Source organism: Podarcis erhardii (assembly GCF_964252035.2).
Source record: "Podarcis erhardii genome assembly, chromosome: 10".
NCBI lineage: Eukaryota > Metazoa > Chordata > Lepidosauria > Squamata > Lacertidae > Podarcis > Podarcis erhardii.
Window position 1 is genome coordinate 32530325 of NC_138500.1, and position 14222 is coordinate 32544546.

The window sequence follows — 14222 nt, forward strand, 5'->3', positions numbered from 1 at the left end:
TCAAGTTCAAACCTAAAGCAAACAAAAATAGCTATTGACACAATATGTCACTTAATGGTACTTATTGCTACAAAAGTATACCTCAAGAGTACACATTGAGCAAAACAGAACTCAATTTCTTCTGTTGGGTAGATGAAGGGCACAGATGACATGAGGTACTGTACTGTACTATATTTGTCTCAATATAAGCTGCCCGGGAATATAGGCCACATCCCTAATATGAAATCTTTCTCCAGCACTGCCCAGGACTTTTTACAATAATATATATCGTATTTTTTGCTCTATAAGACGCACCAGACCATAAGACACACCTAGTTTTTGGAGGAGGAAAACAAGAAAAAAAATATTCTGAATCTCAGAAGCCAGAACAACAAGAGGGATCGCTGTGCAGCGAAAGCAGCGATCCCTCTAGCTGTTCTGGCTTCTGGGATAGCTGTGCAGCCTGCATTCGCTCCATAGGACGCACACACATTTCCCCTTACTTTTTAGGAGGGAAAAAGTGAGTCTTATAGAGCAAAAAATATGGTATAATTTCCCACATTTATTGCATTCCCTGCCATCCCTTGGAACTACCCACTAACATTTCGCCGGGCTAACACACAGCCATGTGCACACGCTCACACCCTTCCCCTTCTTCCTGTCTCTTGCTTCCTTTTCTTCTTCTTGTCCTGTATACTTCTTGATCTTCCTACTTATCTGATTGAAAACAGAAGAACGGATATTCAGTCATTCTACACAGGCCCAGGGACACCGTTTAATTATTTAGAGTCTTCTTTTCTTCCTGATAACAATGGCCTCTATCCCAGTGGAGTGGTATAACTTTTCCTCCCCTGCCCCAAGAAACATTAACATTTTGATCTATTTTTAGTTAGAATTCTTTCTCTTTAATTCTGTTGTTTTAGTTGCTGTTATACATATTCAAAAAAATTTGTAAGACTTTTTTTGTCAATCATACATTTAAATGGTTGGACTCAGTGTGTCCAGCTGATAAACAGTCCAGTCTCAATCCAATAAAAGTGTGATTCACTAAAAGTCTATTCAATAGTCCTATTGAGTTCAATGGGACTTCCTCTCAGGTGTATGCAGTGTGGCATATTGAGGAACTGAAATGGGTATGCTTTTTACAGGTTTGATGGAATATGGTTAAAGCCCAGATTGCATGGTCCTTGGCTGTAGCCTGGTCTTCGCAAGGAGGACACTGGAACGGGCATCCATGAAGAAGACATTCACATCTCAACCACTGGATGTTGTAGCTATAGCTACAGTCCACGGACACCCTGTGCATATGTGGTCTTAACAGCCTTCCAGTAGGTAGCACATTATTAGTCAGATACTGTGATATCAGCAGTAAAGCCTGGAGTGGCTCAAACAGACTTGCCCAGCAATGGACACTGCCAGGTGTGATCAATGCCAAAAAATAAGTATATTGTCTTAAATTTGGCTGGGCTTTCGGCCAGAATAACCCACTCTATGTACAATTCTAGGTCATGCAGCTAATCAAGTATATGTATCAAAGAATTATAGAATTGTAGGGTCCAACCTCCCCCAATACAGGAATCACAGTTCTATATTTCAGTTGCATTCAAGTGACAACTTGGAAGAAAGACTGAAGAACCAAAGTTGCAAATGCTCAAGGTAATATAGCAGTAAGAATGCACTGTATACACAGTGGCTACTAAAACAATATTGCTACAGAGAAGTAATTTATTTATTACATGTATATCCCAGCTTTCCTTCAAAGAGCTCAAGGCAGTGTTTATGGTTCTTTTCCACACCCTTTCTGTGGGGAGAAAAATAAATAAGACAGATCACATGTGTGGGGTAATTAAGAAAAGAATTGGCTGGATCCCTAGATCCAAAGTGCAAGGCTAAACAGACAGTCCAGCAAGAGAAAGCCCTCAGCAGAGTATTAACATAGCAGAATAATGCAGCACAGTGAAGAGCTAGGAATATAGGTTGTTAGACCTCTTTAATATCCCATTTGGTCTGCTTACAATGCTTCCCTGTTTCTACCCCTGTTGCAATGAACAGACCACACAATTTAGTAAGTTTACATGCATTACTTACAAACTTCAAAGGTTGGATTCATGTGTTATTCCATGCAGCAGCAAGAAGGACACAGGAAGAAAATTCTTGGGGCACAAAATACAGAAATATACTTCTGAGCACAAAATCTGGGCTTGAAGCAGTCAAGACATGTTGCCTGGTTGACTTCACATTGTGGAAGAGAGTGAACAAAGAAGCTTTATTCCCTTCTTTGCTGGAGGTGAGGCGACGTGACCTGAGTCTAGTCTAGGAATACAATGTTGTGGTCTTAACCCCTTCATGCATTAACTAGCCCCAAGCTTGCTAGTTATAGCTCGCTGCAATTTCCCACACTTTCTCCTTATGAGGCAGGCTAGGCGGAACGATAGCCAAGGGTCCAAGGTCACCCAGTCCTGTTGCTTCCACCACCCAGCGCTGAAGGTGTGAGTGGTGTGTGTGGCAAGCATAGCATCTAAGCTCAGATCATACCCTATGTAGTCAAGTGATTCAGCAAATCCCAGGCTATCTCAGCCCCTTGCCACCCCCAGAAGGCCCCCTACCTAGGCTTTGATGAGTTACTGCTGCTAGGAAGGCCACTGGCAGCACTTCTGCCAATCTGCACCTTTGGTGGGTGGAACAGGGAGCTCAGCACCCTAAATTGGGATTTAATCTCTCCCCTTCCACTGGTTATAGTCGAATACTCTGCTCACTGGATCTCAAATATAAATACTTTAGCACACCTTGAGCAAACATGTGGCCAGTATATGCAGCTGTCAAAATCACTGCATCAGAGAAGATGGATGTTCAAGACAGTGAACAGTGAACTACTGAAAATAAATTTCAATGGCAGCATTTTTAAAAAGTTAGCTGCTCTTGTAGCAATTCGGTATGGCTTATTATTTAGTCCATGTGCATAGGAAAATTTTGTATATGTGCAGAATGTGATAGGCCCTTATGCACACACATATTTTTGTACACCCTCTTCAGTCTTGCCATGTAGTGCTTCCCCCCGACACCCCCCTGCTCAGTCCCTTTCCAGCTGCTGCTGCTGCCCTAGAGAAGCTCGAGAGAGTGGCTTATGTAACAAAGATTAAAACACTGAACTACACAGATAATAAGTAATGCCAACTAAAGGGGGATATCGCAGTCTACAAATATCTGCAGGATGCAAACATCAACAAAGGAGCATGATTCTTTAATGTCCTACTTGTGGGTATAATTAAGAGGAATTGGTAAATTATCCAAGGAATATTAGAGGAAGAATACGCATAAACATTTCCTGACAATGAGATAAATGTGGGCTTCAGAATCCTTTGAAATTAGGCTCCAAATCGGGCTCAGTAAGCAGTGCAAGAGTGTAGATGGCTTATGCATCCTCTTTGTGAGCCCCTGGGAAACAGGGAAGCCAGGTTTGTTTTTTTTTACTTGTTCCTCCCCTGTGCGTTTAACAACAGCTCAACTTGCAGAAGTTAAGCAGCTGAAGCATACTTTGGCATGGAAATAAAGCGATGGGGCGATTTCTGTGCCGGCCTGCTGTTAACGGCTCAAAACAGAGTGAGTGAACCACTGTGGGAGAAGTAATGGTCTGAAGCAAATTTTTAGTTCATCAGTAGCCAGGTGGAGCTGAAGTGAATGGCCTAAAACAGCCTCTCTGCCCTGCTCCCTTTACAGTACTGCATCTGTACTGGAGACAACTAGCAGTTTCCCCTCATTCTGTTGAGTTTAATGTCTACTAAAAACAGGCTTATTTTCACTTTTTCATAAGTAGATACCTGCAAACATGCTCGGCAGAAGTCACAGAATGATTTACCCCTCTAAATCTATCATATCCATCATTAATTTTGATTTTATTTAGCATTTGTTTGTCAATCTATGATGCGTATGATGAATGGAATATGATCTTTGGTGAAGGGTGAAAACTAATGATCGCTCATCAACTGAGGATTGTTAACCAATAAATCAAAATTTCTATCTATCTGCATCCCCCACCCCCACCTGAGATCCGGACATGATTGAAGGATTTAGCTGACTGAAAGTTATTTGTTGCTTTTTTTTTTTTTTAAAGGACATTTCTCATGGATGTTGGCAAAATGATTTCCACCCCTGTGGCAATGTAAAATGTACCAAGTAGAAATTTATATTCTTTCAGTAATTGCTCTGAGGCAACACTGCCTGTTTGACTCTTCCAAAAAAGAGACAGAAATATATACAATGGGATATATGCAATCCTATGCCTGTTTGCGTGGGCTTTAGTTCTGTATTTATTAGAACCTACTCTTATAGGTAAGTGTGCATAGCATTGCAACTTTAGCGAGCCCATTGATTCTTCTTGCAGAACTGTAGCAAATAATCGGCAGTCCTACTACATTACAGTACTGATTAAAAAAACAATGCTGAACTTGCTTACTTGAGTCCGGCATTACTCATACCCACAATGGGTGCCATAGTTGCCAAGGCAATACAATACAACAATCAGGGCTCTAAGTCTAGACTGCCGCTTTTAGCATTGTGTAAATTTGCATTAATTTACACACGTTTAACAAAACACATGTTGTATCATTTAAGGATTGTCCCCCATAAGTCTTTTTTATTTTATTTTTACAATGCAGCCTTTTATAACAGCATAACCAGCTTCTGCCTATGCACAGACAGCATCTCGCTGCATAAGACAAAGCTGAACTGTCAGTCCCCTTTTTGAAAGTATCTGTCCCTAGAGCTTTAAATGTTAGCCTTAAATATAAATCTAAGGGATGCTTCCAGCATCACATTTCTCTACAAGAGTTTTAAAAAGGTTCAGACAGGAGCTTGAAATCACCACGATTATGGTAACCCAATTACATCAAGCGCTCATTCACCTGCACACTTAGGATTGCAATAAACTTTCCCGGGTTTACTCCAGACAAAACAAGATACTGCTGCTGATTTATTAGATTTCTTACCTGCCTTTCACCATAAGGTCCCAGGCTGAGTTACGACAATGTAAAAAATACAATATGAAAATCAGTTAGAAATAATTTAGAATCAGAAGAATAGGGTGAGCCTGAAAAATACGTAGGTTTCAAAGACCAGGGTAAAGAGGTGTATCTTCTGCATATGATGCACTCATAGCATGAAATTCATATACCACTTGATTGTAAAACCCCACCAAAGTGGTTTACAAAAAGAATAAAACAATGAAATTACTGGAAAAAACAATTAAAACAACTGTATTTAAAAAAATAGAACCAATGAAAAACACAACAGCATTCTATGTATCTGGGTAGGCTTGTCTAACCCCCCCAAAAATGTTTTTCAGCAGGTACAGTGAAGGTGGGGACGCGGGTGGCGCTGTGGGTAAAACCTCAGTGCCTAAGACTTGCTGATCGCATGGTCGGCGGTTCGAATCCCCGCGGCGGGGTGAGCTCCCGTCTTTCAGTCCCAGCTCCTGCCCACCTAGCAGTTCGAAAGCACCCTTAAGTGCAAGTAGATAAATAGGTACCACTTTATAGCGGGAAGGTAAACGGCGTTTCCGTGTGCTGCGCTGGTGCTGGCTCGCCAGAGCAGCTTCGTCACGCTGGCCACGTGACCCGGAAGTGTCTGTGGACAGCGCTGGCCCCCGGCCTCTTAAGTGAGATGGGCGCACAACCCTAGAGTCTGTCAAGACTGGCCCGTACGGGCAGGGGTACCTTTACCTTTTACAGTGAAGGTACCTGTCTGGTATCAGTAGACAAGTTATTCCAAAGTGTAGAGGCAGCCACACTAAAAGATGGGTTTGTTACAAGAGCAGAATGGGTTATATGTGACACCTGTAACAGTGTCAGTTCCACAGATTGAAGTGGTCAAGTAGGCACATGTGGCCTAAAGCGATCTGGCAGGTGAAGTGGTCTCAAGTTGTTAAGGACTTTGTACAGGAATAGGAACACTTTGAACCTGGCCCAGTAGCATATCAGCAGCCAGTGCAGGTCTCTGAGCACAGGTATTCTCTGCTGACAAGCTCTCACTTGCCTCAGCAATTGTGCTGTAGCATTCTGCGCTAACTGCAGCTTCTGAATCAAGCACAAGGCAAGCCCCACATAGAACGTGTTGCAGGGATCCAGCCTTGAAGTAACCAACACATTGACGGCCGTGGCCAAGCTTTCCTGGTCCAGGAACGATTGCAGCTGACATTTCAATTTCATTTGGTGAAAGGTGCTTCAAGCTGCTGAGGCTACCTGAGTTTCTAGTGACAGAAATGGATCCAGAAGCATCCCCAAGCTATGAGCCTGCTCCTTCATGAGGAGCGCAAGCCCATCCAGGGTATAGGCCTTCAGCTTCTGGGAGGAAAGCCAGGATAAAAAATAAAATAGGCCAAGCAGAAAAAAATGACAGCACAGTATCTTTTGTCTTGCATCTTAATTCTCAGATGAAACTTTTCTCACACAAGCAGGCCTTGGAAGGAAGGTTTGTTCATGCTTAGGCCACCTCGTACCCTAGCTTGAACCAGCTGTTAGCAGGTAGGCTCTGAGCCCACAAGTGCCCCACAATGACTTATGGGGCTCCAGCCTTAATACAGCTTATTCCAGGCAGAAAAAAACCTGCTTTGATGATAGATAATTTCACACATCTTTGGCTTTCTGGTCCTGTGAGCCATCATGGAGCATTTATGTATGTGCCTTGTTCTGGGAGCTGCTACGCACCACAGCACTGACTTGATGTATGGAGATGTGAATACGAAATGTATTATGTGTGCTCTTATATAATGCTGGTTAACATTAGTATTAACCGAGGGATGGGAAACCATAGTACTTCACGTTGCAAAGAAAAGCATCTGTGGGTTAAATCAGGACTGGTCCCTACAATGCAGAAAACCATTCCTTTGTTTAGTTCACTGAAGCATCGGGTTTTGTTCCTTTGGGAGACAGCCTTCCACAGTCTAATAAACCTCTCACTCTGGAAATGTTTCCTGATGTTCAGACTGAGTTTCACCCCATTACTCCTAATTACCTCCTATTGGACCCTCCTGAACCAACTCTTCTCCCTTTTACTTGTGTGTATCCTGCAGATATGAAGTGAAAGTCACGTGCCCTCTTCTGTGGCTAGGAGTTGTTTATAGTAAGAATTTTTTCGCCCAGAAAAAACACACCCAGCTTTGTGTGGGGGAAGGCATGTTAGTAGTTGAACAAGAAGAGGACTCTTAATTGAACAGCATTGCCTCCACAGTCAATGGAGGCAGAGCACAGCCTCTGCTATGGCTAGTAGCCATTGCTGGCCTTCTCCTCCATAAATTTGTCTAATCCTCTTTTAAAGCCATCTAATATGGTGGCCATCACTGCCTCCTGGGGTGGGTGGGTGGGAGACCCATAGTTTAATTATGTGCTATGTGAAGAAGTACTTTCTTTTCTCTGTCCTAAATCTTCCGACATTCTGCTTCATTGTATGTGCATGAGTTCTGTTGTGACGTGGGGTTTGTGATTTCAGCTCTCTTGACATAATATGCTGGAGACAGTTCTCTAGTAACACTTCTTTATTAAAGCAACAAGACTAAGACTTGAGGAGGGGAGAGCTACATTTATAGGGACAGGGAACTAGCTAGAAAGGATACATTTTGGAGGGAACAATATCAGGCAATCACAGTCCTGCCTTTTGGAGGCAACCAATAAGACAGAGGATCCAAATACAGCAGCTTAAATGAACCAATAGTAGCTGTACCCTCTGGAACCAAAAGGCAGTCACTTTACCCTAATGCAAATACAGACAATAATAATACAGATATAAAATCCTTTGACTCAATACACAACAAGTTCCAAAGTTATGAGAGAGGGAGGAAAACTCTTATCTATCCACTTTCTCTATGCCAGGCATAATTTTATAAACTTCAGTCATGTCACCACTTACTTGCCATTTTGCTCAACTAAGGGTCGCAAATGCTGCAATCTTTCCTCATAGGGAAGTTCCCAGAGGTAGCCATCTTGTTTTGCTGCCTGAGGTGAAACGGTGAGGTGCCGCCCTGTTCTGCTGCACCACCCTTGCCAAAACCACCCTTACCTGGGTTGGCATCAGTGAAACAGCTGCGACAACAGTGGGTTTCGGTGAGATTTCACCAGAAGCCAGCACTGCTGCCAGTTCCGATTTTTCGCCACCTCTTGGGCTTACGCTGCCTGAGCCTGCCTCGCGGATGGGATGGCCTTGGTTGCTCCATCCCCTTGATCATCTTTGTTGTCTTTTTCTGATCCTTTTCCAACTCTACAATATCCCTTTAAAAGATGAGGTGATCAGAACTATATACAGTATTCCAAATAAGGTCACACAATATATTTGTATAAAGGCATTATGATAATGCCCAGTACTCATAGCAGTTTAGCAGTTATATAGCGAACTCACTGCAGCCTTCAGGGGCAGCCCCATGTGTAACGCATTACAGTAGTCTAAAACTAGGTTACCAGAATTGGCGACCAGTGGCAGATTATGAGCTTTAAAATTCCTTCAGTGCCCTGTGCAACGCCTTCCATTGTTTGTCATTGTTGCGGTGCCTCTTGCAGTGCCGTCTCAGCTCAGCGCCCAGTATGGGCGAACCAGTCTCACTCCACTAAATCTGCCTCTGTTGGCAACACACATGCACAAATCTCCTTGCCAAAGTGAGTGGCCTGGCCAAGGCCCAATGGAGTTGACAGCCACTTCGTGACTGAAAAATCTAACTTGTCCTCAGGGGAATATCTTGTATCAGTCCTTAGGTAATTGCCTAAAGTTGGTATCTAACTTTCCAGTGATAAACTAGGGCACAATCTACCCTTAACCACATCATATTTGTAATACTGAGAGTTTGCACTATATTGAGTCATTACATGAAATTCAAGCAATCTTTAGTTTGCCATTTGCAAGTTGCAGACTGGACACTTTGGCTGTAGGCCGGCTAAGACATTCCTGTGTAGCTGCCTGCTTTGGCTAACATGCTCAAAAGCTGGGCAGAAACTGGTAGGTAAAGAGGAAGCCCTGTGCAAGTGCAGGAGTGTTGAGAGAAGAGGATAAGACATACTAGCCACAATGTCTATGTTCTGCCTGTGCAATCTGAGGCAGTATGTTTCTGAATACCAGTTGCTAGAAAAAGGATGCTCTTGTCCTCAGGTCTTGCTTGTGGGTTTTCCACAGGCACCTGGTTGGCCCCATGAGAACAAGATGCTGGACTTAGATGGCCCATGGGCCTGATTCAGCAGTGCAATTCTTCAGTTCACAAAGATTTGTGATACATTGCGGGGCTGGCGGATGGCAGTGCTGAGGGGAGCATCACACTCCAGTGAGCAGAATCAAGTCCTTGGCTGCCTTGGCGAAGGGGCTGGGGAGGGAATATAAAAATATATAGTAACACCTGACCTGCCTCTCTGCCATTTTCCACATCATTGCAGGAGACATTTTCTCATTTTGTTCCTCTCCCAATTCTTTCACCTCAGGGGGAATGAGGCAGCAGATGCAGTGAACTCTTTCTCATACTCTTTCTAATACAGGCCCCCTCCCCTCCTGCTCTGTCCTTCCTTCTCCCACCTTCTACTCACTCTGTGCAACAGAATCTGGGACAATTAAGCTATTGGCTGAATCAACTGGAATTACTCCATGGTTCTGAGGTACTTTCCTCAATCCTGTGTGAAACAAGCACCTAGAACCAGAGTTATTCAGACTCCATATATCTGCACACATTTTGTATTATTCTAGTACAGGCAGTCCCCCCCCACTTATGCAGGAGTTATGTTCTGGGCCCCAGTGTGCATAAGTGAAATCATATAAAGTGGGCAGCACCACCTAAAAAGCCTCTGGATCCCTATTTTTCCCTAGTGACCAGGTCTCTCCTCCACCCTTTCTCGAACCCAGACCAAAATATCTAGAGTTGAAGTTCTGGAGCCAGCAGGAGGCTGGAGGATGTGCAGGAAAGCTGCTCCTGCTGCACTACTCCCCATGCCAGCTGTTAGGTGGAGAGGCTGAGCAGCCGAAACAGAGTCCTGCTGTGTCTCCGGTCTCTTTGGTGCTTCCTCTGCCCTCACTGATGTCTTCTTCAGCCTCCCCTCTGGAGAGGGTCTCCTTGCAAACCACTAGGACTCTCCAACATCCGGATTCAAATCAAATTATTTAACCATTTCCCAGTGCTGGGCATATATGCAGCTGTGTGTTTCGAACTCATGTAAGTGTATGTGGGGTGGGGGTGGGGGTGGGGGTGGGACGTCTATATAGAATAACAAGCCCAACCCACAGGTGTTAAATACCGTACTTGCAGGCAGAATTTCCCAGCATACACTACGTTAGAAAGAAAGGCCTGTGCTGGGCAACAGCGGAGGCAAATAGGATCTGCAACCCAATGTTGTAGTGTGGACGAGTCCTGTTCAGGGTTTCAGCCAGTTGTGAACTTTTCAAGGACACTCCATTCCAGTCCGCCCCCCCCCGCCCTTTTCATTTCTGCTTCCATCAGCAGCAGCTCAGTCCTCATTGAGCAAACAATCCCCAAGATTCAGGTAGGTAGCCGTGTTGGTCTGATGCAGTAGAGATATATCAAAAAATTTAAAAAATTATCCAGTAGCATCTTAGAGACCAACTAAGTTTGTTCTTGGTATGAGCTTTTGTGTGCATGTTACCTGAAGAAGTTGCATGCACACGAAAGCTCATACCAAGAACAAACTTAGTTGGTCTCTACGGTGCTACTGGACAATCCCCAAGATTGTTTGTAAACCTTGCAGTTTCCCATTGCCCCGTTGATAGTCTCTCTCATGTGCGGGTGTTGCTGTTTTGGCAACATGAGGCTCAACACTGATGAGCATATGCAACACAACTGCCAAGAGGAGGGAGCCTTGTAAACATACTGGTGGCTACCAATGACAATCTTTCTGTGACTGTTGATACTACAGGTACGAGGCTACCAATGACTAGGAACATGAAAGGGTGGGTGGGAAAGGGGTGAACTCACAGATGAACTCTTCAGCCTCCAGCACAAGCGGCATAATGTCAGAGGAGGGGCTAAAAGTCTGGCCGGCCTCATTTTACCTTTTCCCGTGAGCAACCACTGCAGAGGGCTTTTGAGCCTCCATCACCAGCTTCTGTTCACAGAAACACCCTGAAATTCCACACTTATGTGGAGCAGACAGGAACTTTTGGGTCTCAAGGTTATCAGCCTGTGGACTATGATTGTGTAGTCAAACTCCTCAGATAGCAGGAGTGGCAAACTCCCAACCCACAGGCTGGATTTGGTCTGCCAAGTTGCTTCACCTCTGGCGATATTGGATAGCTCTCATAGAGCCATTGTTCGGAGGACTTACCATCCAGGAGACAGGAAGTAGTTGCTCCTTCCTGTTTCCAGAGTGCCAGGGCCTCCTAGAGATGGTGCTATGATAGAGGGAGAAGTGGTGACCTTGGAAGGTATGCAGATGGGGCTTTCCTTTTCATTGCAGCGCTGTGATGGGAAGGAAAAATGATCCCTAAAGTGCAGGGATCATGGTTTTGCTTCTAGCAGGGCTAGGAGAAGAGAAACCTCTTCCAGAATAGTGCTAATCAGCTTAAAAAGGTGCAAAAATGTTCACCACCCCTGTCATGCAGCCTAATCTGGTCCCACACTCCTCAGCAGCAATCACACGGGAATACCAGTTAAGTTGATAGTGCGGCTCACAGATGCCAGGGTCTGTAGACCCTTCTCCACACGGAGTGAGATAACAAATGGTTTATTGTTCAGAAAGGCCTAGAAGGACCTTAAGGGATACTTAGTATGCATGGAGCAAGAGCTGGGAGACTGATCATGGTTCCTTCCCGTCTCGCCTTCCCCAGCAGGACAGAGCTGCTGTGCGGGTTTTAAATTCCCATAATCACTTTTTAAAGAATAATCTTTCCACGGTGGTTAGAAGCAGCTTGAGCCATGTAATTAACCTGCAAATTAACTCACAAAGCCTACTGCTCTAAATTATTCCAAAGATGTGCTGCTGTATAACGTACCATATCACACATTTCTTCTTTCAGTTTTAGCAGCAAAGTTATTTTCCCACAGAACACAGACAGGCGAAAAGAAAAGGGAAGTGAGAGAGCTCAGTGGAGAAAAGAAACCACTTCTCTCTCTGTCTGTCTGTCTCTGTTTGGCTTCGCACCAAAACCCAGATTCAGATTTTAGGTTGCACCCGGCTAATCGCTGCTGCTGTTTTTCTGTTCTATCTTGCATCAAAGATTTGAAATATTTGCAAGGATTCAAAGTTTTCTAAAATTTTGGATTTGGTCTTTTAAAGTGCTGGATGTGGAGTTGGAAACTTGGGCGGCATATACACTAACCTATTCGTGGCAGAAAAAGATGGTTTTTCTCAGTCAGGAATTGTTCATGTTCATCCTCAACACACTGCTTTCAATCAAGCAGTCCTGATGCTTCTCTTTTGCTTCAGTTCTTTTTCTGCTAAATACTACGTTGTTTGTCTCACTGTCTGCTATTTAATGTAACTCATGACTATTTCCATAACTTACATTCATTTCAAGGTAAAGGAAACATCAAAACAATATTTTAAAACACCATTCCTTTTTATTGTTTGAGGACTTAAAAGCAACAACAATGATGCTAACAAAGACTGTTCCAATTCTTTTGACTGATTTCCATCCCTGACCATGAAAGAATATGCAAACCGCAGCAATTCATACTTTCTTTCCCACTTTTGTCAGGGTTCTCTGAGATCCCTAGATTGACTTATGAATCACCCCTCAGGTTGATCCTCTAAGAAATGTGAGGTTAGGAGAGAGATCCATTTTCTTTGGAAGCCGGCATGCTTTCTCAGGACTTGTTATCTTCTACCTGCAACCGAGGAGATGAATCCATTGTGACACCATCAGCCGAGAACAAAAGAAAGTACACCGGAAACATGAGTTACCCCACAGCAGATGTCAGACCTGGCTGACTCCCCATTGCTGCCTTGTCCAAGAGTTTTATTTTTAACAGCGGAACCATCCAGAGGAAGTCACTTCCAATGTGTGTGGGGTTCAGAAGCCCGGGAAGCATGAATGACGCTATTCCAAGGTGCATGTAAATTGTGCCCTGAACTCAGCGGATCCTGCTTCTGTTTAAGGCCAGACTATACAATTGCATTTACCTTATGGTGACAACTACCAAATGCTAAGCCTTTGGCAGTGGAATCCTGCTGCTGCTGCTGCGGTATATAGCTCTGCACTGGAAAGAACAGTTAATTTTTATAAATGTTGTTTCCAAGAAGGACAGGGATTTGGGGAGTCATATTATGGGTTTTCTTTCCTGAACATGCAGACATGTTGTGTGCCCAGCGGATGAGCATAATTTCCATGCCGTTTCTGTGTCACTTCTCAATGCAGAGCTCCTCTTGTAGACATCTCCCAACCAGCCAATCCAGTCTCAACTTCTCTTCCCTGGGGCATCAGTACTGCTGCCTGACATGAAAACACAACATTAGGGGCAATTTATGGAGACAAGATGAGCATGAACTCTCTTTAATCTGGAGGGGGAGGCCTGCCAAGTAATGCACCCCCCCTTCCACTCTCTACCACCCTCAGTTTGCCCCTCTGCTCTTTTGCTACTTATTTCTTCTCCCAGGGCAGGAAATGTCATGTTTGTTACCGACCAACTTTCCTTTTGACCTCTGCAGCCCTCCCTCTGGTCTCTCAAGGTCATTCTTTTGTTTGCCTTTGTTCCCTCCAACTCTGGGTGTCATCTGCAAGATGGATCGCAGCTGAGGAATGGTAGACAAAGGGTGATCCTCATGGGGGCAGCAAGGGGGAGAGAATGTTATTTTTAGCCGGCATAACCCTAAATATATCTGAGTTGGGGTAACAAATGATGGCATTGCCAATGCCTGAAGGACAAACTGAAACTTCGGGTGTCGAATAGGGAACTTGTCAAAGCAAAACAAGGAAGGGCAGGAAGCCGTTCAAGCAATGCAGGCTGGTCCATAGCTCAACGGTGAGTCTTTATGGAATTCTATAATGCTGGTCAGAATTGAGAAGATGGGCCAGGACTGAAAGAAAGGACAGCTGATGGCCAGTGAATCTCTTGCGATCACCCACTACAGTGTGGCATGAGAAGAAGGGAACTTCCATGCAGCAGATGACTGTGGACTTGGAGGGATAGTGGTGTAATTCAGTTTTGTTTGCATTTTAATGTGGAGCTACCTAATTCTCACTGCTTGAGACAATATGCAAACTGAAACACTGCTCTCATTCAAAATTTCCACTTCTCTGAATTTTGCGATGCAGTTCCAACAACCAATGTG

At 44.1% G+C, this 14222-nt stretch overlaps 2 long non-coding RNA genes across 2 annotated transcripts in view; one reads left to right on the forward strand and one right to left on the reverse strand.

Moving 5' to 3' along the window:
- Positions 1-14222, forward strand: part of LOC309350657 — a 144809-nt gene that overhangs the window by 7384 nt on the left and 123203 nt on the right. The window lies entirely within an intron of this gene.
- On the reverse strand, positions 635-9413 carry LOC309351134. Its single transcript, XR_014160712.1, has 3 exons — positions 9352-9413; positions 1716-1780; positions 635-696 (listed from the first exon to the last, which is right to left on the reverse strand). It is a non-coding gene; the product is annotated as an uncharacterized lncRNA (long non-coding RNA).